This window comes from Pelmatolapia mariae, linkage group LG17, assembly GCF_036321145.2.
Source record: "Pelmatolapia mariae isolate MD_Pm_ZW linkage group LG17, Pm_UMD_F_2, whole genome shotgun sequence".
NCBI lineage: Eukaryota > Metazoa > Chordata > Actinopteri > Cichliformes > Cichlidae > Pelmatolapia > Pelmatolapia mariae.
In genome coordinates, this window is record NC_086242.1 from 14,398,950 (window position 1) to 14,408,580 (window position 9,631).

At 41.2% G+C, this 9,631-nt stretch overlaps 2 long non-coding RNA genes across 2 annotated transcripts; both read left to right on the forward strand.

Moving 5' to 3' along the window:
- Positions 1–380: 380 nt before the first annotated feature.
- On the forward strand, positions 381–822 carry LOC134615625 (uncharacterized). Its single transcript, XR_010091311.1, has 3 exons — positions 381–455; positions 594–641; positions 726–822. It is a non-coding gene; the product is annotated as an uncharacterized LOC134615625 (long non-coding RNA).
- Positions 823–855: 33 nt separating this feature from the next.
- On the forward strand, positions 856–1,570 carry LOC134646787 (uncharacterized). The gene is made up of 4 exons (XR_010096791.1): positions 856–933; positions 1,041–1,121; positions 1,208–1,378; positions 1,468–1,570. It is a non-coding gene; the product is annotated as an uncharacterized LOC134646787 (long non-coding RNA).
- The last annotated feature ends 8,061 nt before the right edge of the window (positions 1,571–9,631 follow it).

Genomic DNA, 9,631 nt, shown 5'->3' on the forward strand with positions numbered 1-9,631 from the left:
TTCAGTGTGGTTGCTAGGTTTAAGATATTGGTGTTTAGTGTTTGGGAGATATTTGTGTCTATCATCCAGTGAGCTGATGTGCTTTTGGTGTTTTCCACATCTGCAGACTGTAGTTTGAGCAACAAACAGGTGTGTCCGAGAAATGGCAAAAGAAAGGCCGCGGGAGACAACAGAGAGTCACCCAAGATAAAGAAAAGGAATGTGGACCAGGACAAAAAAATCAGTGGCAGACCAAAAACGTAAGTAGCAAGCAGCCTGGGTTTTATATTCAGGGGAAGGGCAAAAAGAACATCTAGGCTACAGAGGAGAGTAATTTGTGTCACAGCTGTAGAAAAACAAGATTTGCGTTTGTCTGTTTAGGTGAATTCCAAGCCAGATATGTGGAGGAGCACCGGCTCGGAGAAGGAGGCTGCGGAGCAGTGTTTGCTGGCTACCGGATAGAAGATCGTTTTCCAGTAAGTGTTGAGATGATGGCAGTAAGACAAGCAGTAACGCAGATAATGGATAATATCGTAAGCTGAGACGTGTGCTGTGTTTCCACCTTTCATTATGTCGTACTGAGGAATTGCTCACCAATGCTCTGTGTCTTTTAGGTAGCCATCAAACACATTCCCAAAAATAAAGTCTACTGCAAAGTGGCGGTAAGTGTCCAACACTTGAATCAGTTTTACATTACTGGATTGAATGCAGCGTTCCTCATCATCCACTTTGTTGTACTATTTCAGGATGAAAACGGGAAGAAGCTCTCGGTGGAAGTGGCCATTATGGTGAAACTTGCAGGTGAAGCAGAAGGGTCAGTGGGAACATCAGCACCCGTGTCCTTGCTGGAGTGGTTCGACCTTGATCTTGGTGCTGGAGAGACCTGTTCCCGCTGTGGACCTGCAAAAATACAAAGCAGAAAATGGAAGAACTTTACCAGAGGACAAGGCCAAGGTAGGTTGACTGGAAGAACCTTAGACTGTACAGCATACAATCAAGGCACAGAGTATTAGAGAAGTATTAACCCATTGACTCATTATTGTGTTTTTCATCTTTTCCAGGTCATTCTGAAGCAGTTAGCTGACGCTGCAAAGGAACTTGAGGACAAACACATCTGCGATCTCTGTACCGCGTCTTCTATGGTAACATATTCTGCTCCTGCTTTTCACAGATGTAACAATTTGTGTCTTTTGTTTTAGCAGAAATTGCAATTGTGTCTGTTTGTTAGGTACTCCTGTTCACACCCCTCCCGAGTGGTACAGGAGGAGTTGCTACAGGTGTGGACCCACCACGGTGTGGCAAATGGGAGTGGTGTTGTATGAAACACTTCATGCACGGGACTTTAATACCGAGAGCTTCCTCACAAAGAAACTGAGCATCAAAAAGCGTCTGTCCACAAGTAAGAAAGCTTCACACTTCCAGATTCACAGAGGCCTTGGATCACTAGAACTATCATCTTCATCTTTTTGATCTTTTCTTTCTGTCCAGAATGCCAGAATTTGTTGGACGCATGCTTAACTTCCCACCAATCCCCCTGGGGAGTTTTTCCTCGTCTTCATAGAGAGCTTGGGCTGGGTCAGGAGCTCCATCAAAACTGTCTTTATTTAATGACTTTAATGTCATCAAATAAAGATGTGTAAAATTTGATCAAAATAAAACTTGTTTAATTCATCTTTGCTGAGGATTGTCCTTCATTACTATTTCAACGATTTTTTTTATTACCCATGGTGCATTTTGACAAATAAGAAAACTAAATCAGGTTAAAGTGTGCACAAAGACAGTCACACTGCAAATGCTCTGAAGACTTGCATCTGTTGCCTCAACCCCCAACTAGTTTGGACAGATTTCCTGGTTCTACCAGAGGTTTTTTCCTTCAAGAAGGGAGTTTTTCCTTCCCACTGTTGCTGAGTGTTTGCTCATAGTGGGCTGTCTGATTGCAAAATTTAAAAAAAAAATTAATGAGAGGCATTCATAGCAGAGTTATCACAAAGGGATCTATATAGCTTAAATGTACAATTTCTACAGGACGAATTATAACTTCATTATGTATAAAAGGTCCTGTGGATAATTACTCCTTTTTGTAACTTTACACAAGAGAAGGTTTGCTGTCACACTGTTTATAACAGGTTGGGTTTTGTCCTCTGAGTTGAGCCTTTGGTTGCAGTTTATTGAAGAATTTCCTCTGAAGATGTAGATTTAAAGTCCTGCTTATACACAGAAATGTGCTTTAGTTCATGTTTCTGACATGTCTGCCTCAGTGGATCAACAGAAGATCTGGCACAGGAAACTGGATGATGAAAGAAGGGTAGGAGTGTATACACACTACCAGTCAAAAGTTATGGTAGTCATGCTAGTTCAGTGTGATTCAATTTTGCATAAATCCCCAACAGTGTCCCCAGCAAAGCACTTGACACCATCACACCTCCATGCTTCACAGTGGGAACCATGACCATCCGTTCACCTTTTCTGCGTTGCACAAATACTCGGCAGGTGGATCCAAAGATCTCAAGTTTGGACTCATCAGACCAAAGCACAGATTTCCACTGGTCTAATGTTCATTCCTTGTGTTTCGTGGCCCAAACAAATCTCTTCTGTTTGTTGCTTTTCCTTAGTAGTGGTTTCTTTGCAGCTATTTGACCATAAAGGCCTGAGTTGCAGAGTCTCCTCTGAACAGTTGATGTAGAGATGTGTCTGCTACTCGAACTCTGTGTGGCTAACTTTTTAAAAGTTAAAATGAGGGTTCCTGATGTTTAGGGACAAGTGGAAAAAAAAATACAAAAACATAATATTCTTGCACATGAGCTTCCTCATAGATCCCAAACCAGATGTGGAGATTATTTCTGAGACCGGTAGAAATCAATTTTTCATTTAACTTATCGTTTGCTGGGTTGTTACTTCTTCAGACCTCTGTTTGAATTATGAGAACGTTAGGTTACCACTTAATATTTTAATTTTTTCTTTACATTTCTTTAAACTCATATATGTTGCAAAAGTCTCAAGGGACCCATAATTTCTCTCTATTTTGCCAGATCTTTTCTTTTTTAAGTACTCTGCCGGCTTTATGAAGGTGTTTCAAAGCTGTTCTTTTGACACTGACTGCTTTTCAGTCATGCCCTCGAATGTTGTTTCAAGCTAAGTTATAGTGCATGGTTTGACGAGCTCAATGACCTCATGGAACGTTTAGGCACTGGTCAATTTTTGACAGCGCTGTATTTAACCAAGGGCTTCACTTGTCAGCCAATTTGTCACACTTCCGTTCAGCTTCTTCTGAGCCCCCGCCACTTTCTCGTGCCTCATGCACCAGGTGTCCTCAAGCTGCATTTGCTGGCGCCTATCTGGATGATGTGATCATCCACAGTGACACCTGGGTGGAGCATCTACAGCAGGTGGCCGCGGTCCTGTAGATCCAGAGGCAGGTGGGGCTCATGGCCAACCTGAAGAAGTGTGCAGTTGGATAGAGGGAGGTACAGTATTTGGGATACCACTTGGGAGGCGGGCAGGTGCGTCCAAGGGCGGAGAAGACGGCCGCCATTGCATCCTACCCACTTCCCAAGACAAAAAGGAGATGAGGTAATTCCTGGGGCTGCCTGGGTACTATCACCAGTTCCTGTCCGGGTTCGCAGACCTGACCAGCTCCTTGACTGACCTCACCCGAAAGGGTGCCCCAGATCTGGTCCAGTGGATGGAGCGGTGCCAGGCGATGTTTGTGCAGGTAAAAAAAAAAAACCTCTCTATAGGGAGCCGCTATTAGACACACCTAACTTTTCTCTACCTTTCATTCTGCAGACGGACGCCTCAATAAGGGGGCTGCTTTTTTGTCCCAGCAGGTAAGAGCGGTCGACTACCCGATTGTGTACATCTGCTCAGACCGCAAGGGGGGGTAGGTTTGGCTGAATGCGACCCCAGCCTCAGTCGGGCGGTGGGGATGTGTGGCAGGGGTGTTGCAGTGGGCTCAAGGGGCTGCAGTGGGCTCAAGGAAGGCTATGATGAAGGCTATGAGATGATTGTGTTTACAAGGTCTCCTTCCTTTTAGTGACCCTGGACCTGAGACAAGAGAGTGTAGAGTAATCTGGAAAGCTGGCTGCCAGGAAAAGACCACGGTTCTAGACCACAAAGGAACATTTCTGTGCTCTAAATAAAAGAAACCAGATAGTCACGCGAACACTCTGTGGGTTCCTGATCTTTCACATCAGTTAAGCCACTTAACACTGACCTGTGAATCATTCGAGCATAACAACGGCACCTAACACAAGAGATGAACAACTGTTTTTTTATACTTAACAGAAAATTTTACTGGGACCTTCTGACAAAACATCATTTGTTGCCATTTCTTTTCTTGAATTGATGAAAAATGCTAAAGATTAAAAAGTTCAAGAGCAAAAAAATAGTATTTTTACACCAGCAAGGTGATTCCTAAAGAGCTATTAGCTGAAAACTTGCCATAACTTGGCAAAGTTCCAATGTGTCCCTTAAATTATCAGGAAAAGTGTGGGCTATGGGAAAAAGAAAATTTTGCAGTAAATCAATGTGATCGCTTGGATCACTGGAATTATCACCTTGATCTCTCTTGTCCTTCTTTCGTTCCAGACGTCTTGAAAACAAGTTTTAACAAAGTCCTGGAGAAGTGCCCAATGCTGGAGGACCTCCTGCTTTACCCCTGGCTCAGATAATCTCATCTCTGACACGCATACATACTGAATTCACATCTTGCCATACAAATGTGATACAGTAACCAACTTTATTTCTTTCAGAAAAAAAGAAAATTGGGAGATTCAAAATTTTTCTCACAGTAATGTTTGCATCAGTCTATCAGATGAATCCAAGTCCAATGTTTACATCAGTTACAATGATGATGCTCGGTATATTCTTTCAGCCACAGCAGTAGAAAGTTAAGAATGAATCTCATTGAAATTGTAGCTGCATTTGCTATTTAATTTAACTGGAAGAAATACAGTTTACAAGTCCTTTATAAAAACCTGTTATATTTGAGCTCACATAGATAGTCAGTACACACTCTGTTTTTATCCCTTTATCTTTCATTGGTCTGTCGTTTGATATAATAAGAAAGTTAATGGCATGGCTGCTCTGGCAGTTGTGTGGAGTGAAGAGAGATAGGACCCAAATGCAGAGGCTGACGAGGACTTAAACTGAAAATATGCCTTTTATTGAGACAGCACAAAACGACAAACAAAAATGCAGGAATACAAAGACTAAAGTAACAAAAACTAAACAGGGAGGGAACTAGAAACAAGTATAAAAAAACTAAAGATCTGAGACGTGGAACACAACAAATGATAACCTGGAACATGGGAAATGGGAAATGTCATGGATGATACACAGACAACCCAGCAACAAACAGAGGAAGACAATGGGCTTAAATACACAGAGGGATAAATGAGTGAATAAGACACAGGATGACAGCACAGCTGCGAGAAATCACAAACAACAAGACCAAGGGAAGGAAAACTGAAAACACTAACATAGAATAAGGAGCTTAGAAAGAAAGCGTCTGGACTTCTTTAAGTTGCTTGAAGACGTTCAAGCAAAGTTTAAGTTCCTTTCATCCGAGAAGGTGAAACATCTTCAAGCAACTTAAAGAAGTCCAGACGCTGTCTTTCCAAACTCCTTAGACTACGATGACCTGGATGACTGAGAACCTTCACAGACATGAAAACACTAACATAGCACACGAGACTATCAAAGTAAAACAGCAAACAAGAGACTTTTACAAAGACACAGAGTTGACACTGAGACATGACTGACTGGGGAGAAATTGGGGAACATGGAAACAAGAGTGACTAGACATGACACGTGAGACACAGGGGCAAGGCAAAGTAACAGAAACCTAAAGCCTAAGAATATAACACAAGAAGAAAACAATAAAGAGAACCAAAAACATACATAAGAATAATCAATGAATATAAATGAACAAACACAAAACACTGGGTCACAGACTCAGTACCATGACAGTTAAATGTACAATAATAAATACTTTAAATCAGATGACAATGTAGCTGACACTGTGTTTATTAGTGTGTGGTCAACCACAAATCTTCATACTGTCATCCATACATGAGGTCTTTATACAAATAATGAAAAGATAATGAGAGAAACTGTTTAACTGATATGAAATGATTGAATTATATGAAATATTATGGCTTTGTCTGCCAGATTGTTTTTCTGTAAACTACTTTGAACTACTGGCAGTCAGTGATGTCACTGAAAGGCAAGATTCTATGTTGTGTTGCCGTAGTTTCCAGAGTTTACTTATAAAGCTCACTTACAGAACTCAGTTAGAAAAGTCAAGCATTTGAAGGACGCACATTTGAAGGAATATTAACTCAGTATTAACTCATTACGGTTTACATTTTCAATTTTAAAAGTTCTCCAAAATTACAATGAAAAAGGAAACAAGAAAAATTACCACTCCAGCCGATAAGAAAGATTCAGGAGATCAAGGTAAGTAAAATAATAAAATAAAATCCTGGTAAAATCCAAATAACAGAAAGTACAATCCTAAAAATGTTGACACTGTGTGAATCATTTTTAGAGCATTTGAATCGTATGTTTGATTGAAAATAGCTTTACTACAAGATGTCTAATCAAAGAAAGGTTACCGTTTTTTGGTAAATAATGTAATAAGTTTATTTTTGGACTCAACAGTAAAAACAGACCAATAAGTGTCATCAAGCTCTAAGACTTAGTAAACCTAGTGTCAATTCTGGTCAGTTTTTTAATCCCAGAATAAACTTGTAATAATTTAAGCAAAAGCAATTTTAAATTCTTTGCCATCAAAATGCTTCCAGTCCTGATGTCGGGGACTCTTTTTCACCACTGTGTTGTTGTCGTTTATAGATTGTAAGAGCAGGACTGCTAAAAGAAAGGCCAGTCCTGAAAAGAAGACCCCAATAAAAAGGAGGAGGGTCGCTGAGCAGGCTGGTCCTTCCACCAGCAAAGATGTGGTCAAAGGAGTAAAGCGCAAGGTTGTGCAAGATGGAGAGGGCACAACAAAGAAAGCAAAGAAGGCTAAACTTCTCGACCATATGAGCGGTGACAAGGAGCAAGCATCTTCCTTGTTGGACACTGATAAAGGTAGGCTAATTAGTTGAGTGAGGGGGTAGATTCAGTGTGGTTGCTAGGTTTAAGATATTGGTGTTTAGTGTTTGGGAGATATTTGTGTCTATCATCCAGTGAGCTGATGTGCTTTTGGTGTTTTCCACATCTCCAGACTTGAACAACAAACAGGTGTGCGCAAAAAATGGCAAAAGAAAGGCCGCGGGAGACAACAGAGAGTCACCCAAGAAAAAAAAAAGGAATGTGGACCAGGACAAAAAATCAGTGGCTGACCAAAAATGTAAGTAGCAAGCAGCCTGGGTTTTATATTCAGGGGAAGAGCAAAAAGAACATCTAGGCTACAGAGGAGAGTAATTTGTGTCACAGCTGTAGTGAAACAAAATTTGCGTTTGTATGTTTAGGTGAATTCCAAGCCAGATATGTGGAGGAGCACCCGCTCGGAGAAGGAGGCTGCGGAGCAGTGTTTGCTGGCTACCGGATAGAAGATCGTTTTCCAGTAAGTGTTGAGATGATGGCAGTAAGACAAGCAGTAACGCAGATAATGGATAATATCGTAAGCTGAGACGTGTGCTGTGTTTCCACCTTTCATTATGTCATACTGAGGAAATGCTCACCAATGCTCTGTGTCTTTTAGGTTGCCATCAAACACATTCCCAAAAATAAAGTGTACTGCAAAGTGGCGGTAAGTGTCCAACACTTGAATCAGTTTTACATTACTGGATTGAATGCAGCGTTCCTCATCATCCACTTTGTTGTAATATTTCAGGATGAAAGCGGGAAGAAGCTCTCGGTGGAAGTGGCCATTATGGTGAAACTTGCAGGTGAAGCAGAAGGGTCAGTAGGAACATCAGCACCTGTGTCCTTGCTGGAGTGGTTCGACCTTGGCAAAGAGCTGATCCTGGTGCTGGAGAGACCTGTTCCGGCTGTGGACCTGCAAAAATACAAAGCAGAAAATGGAAGAATTTTACCAGAGGACAAGGCCAAGGTAGGTTGACTGAAAGAACCTTAGACTGTACAGCATTCAATCAAGGCAGAAAAGCATTAACTCATTATTGTCGTTTTCATCTTTTCCAGGTCATTCTGAAGCAACTAGTTGATGCTGCAAAGGAACTTGAGGATAAACACATCTTTCATCGGGACATCAAGGGAGAAAACATTCTGATTGAGACCGGCTCAGATGTGCCTCGTGTTCGCATCATTGACTTTGGACTGAGCTGCTTTGTTAAGCAGCGATCTCTGTATCGCATCTTCTATGGTAACATATTCTGCTCCTGCTTTTCACAGATGTAACAATTTGTGTCTTTTGTTTTAGCAGAAATTGTAATTGTGTCTGTTTGTTAGGTACTCCTGTTCACACCCCTCCCGAGTGGTACAGGAGGAGTTGCTACAGGTGTGGACCCACCACGGTGTGGCAAATGGGAGTGGTGTTGTATGAAGCGCTTCATGCACGGGACTTTAATACCGAGAGCTTCCTCACAAAGAAACTGTGCATCAAAAAGCGTCTGTCCACAAGTAAGAAAACTTCACACTTCCAGATTTACTGATGCCTTGGATCACTAGAACTATCATCTTCATCTTTTTGATCTTTTCTTTCTTTCAAGAATGCCGGAATTTCTTGGACGCATGCTTAACTAAAGTCCCGGAGAAGCGGCCAACACTGGAGGAGCTCCAGCTTCACCCCTGGCTAAGATAACACACACAAACACACAATTCACACCTTATCATGCAAGTGTGATACATTGTAGTAACTTACTTTCTTTTTTCTGTTGGACAGGAATAGATAGAATGGGACAATCTTAAAAATAAATAAATAAAAATTTTGCTTTCTTGGGAGTTCCTGTAACCCCCCCAGCCATCCCAGGAAAGGGGATCTCTCTTTGAATGGGCTTTCCCGAGGTTTCTTCCCATCGATCTGGCCCCCTGGGGAGTTTTTCCTCGTCTTCATAGAGAGCTTGGGCTGGGTCAGGAGCTCCATCAAAACTGTCTTTATTTGATTACTTTAATGTCATCAAATAAAGATGTGTTTTACTTAAAGTAAAATTTGATCAAAATAAAACTTGTTTAATTCATCTTTGCTGAGGATTCTCCTTCATTACTATTTCAAAGATTTTTTTTATTTTTTACCCATGGTGCATTTTGTCAAGTAAGAAAACTGAATCAGGTTAAAGTGTGCACAAAGACGGTCACACTGCAAATGCTCTGAAGACTTGCATCTGTAACCCCCAACTAGGTTGGACAGATTTCCTGGTTCTACCAGAGGTTTTTTCCTTCCCGCTGTTGCTGAGTGTTTGCTCATAGTGGGCTGTAAAAGTAAAAAAGTTAATAAGAGGCATTCATAGCAGAGTTATCACAAAGGGAACTATATAGCTTAAATGTACAATTTCTACAGGACCCGGTATAACTTCATTATGTATAAAAGGTCCTGTGGATAATTACTCCTATTTGTAACTTTACACAAGAGAAGGTTTGCTGTGACACTGTTTATAACAGGTTGGGTTTTATCCTCTGAGTTGAGCCTTTGGTTGCAGTTTATTGAAGAATTTCCTCTGAAGTAGCTGTTGATGAAGATTTAAAGTCC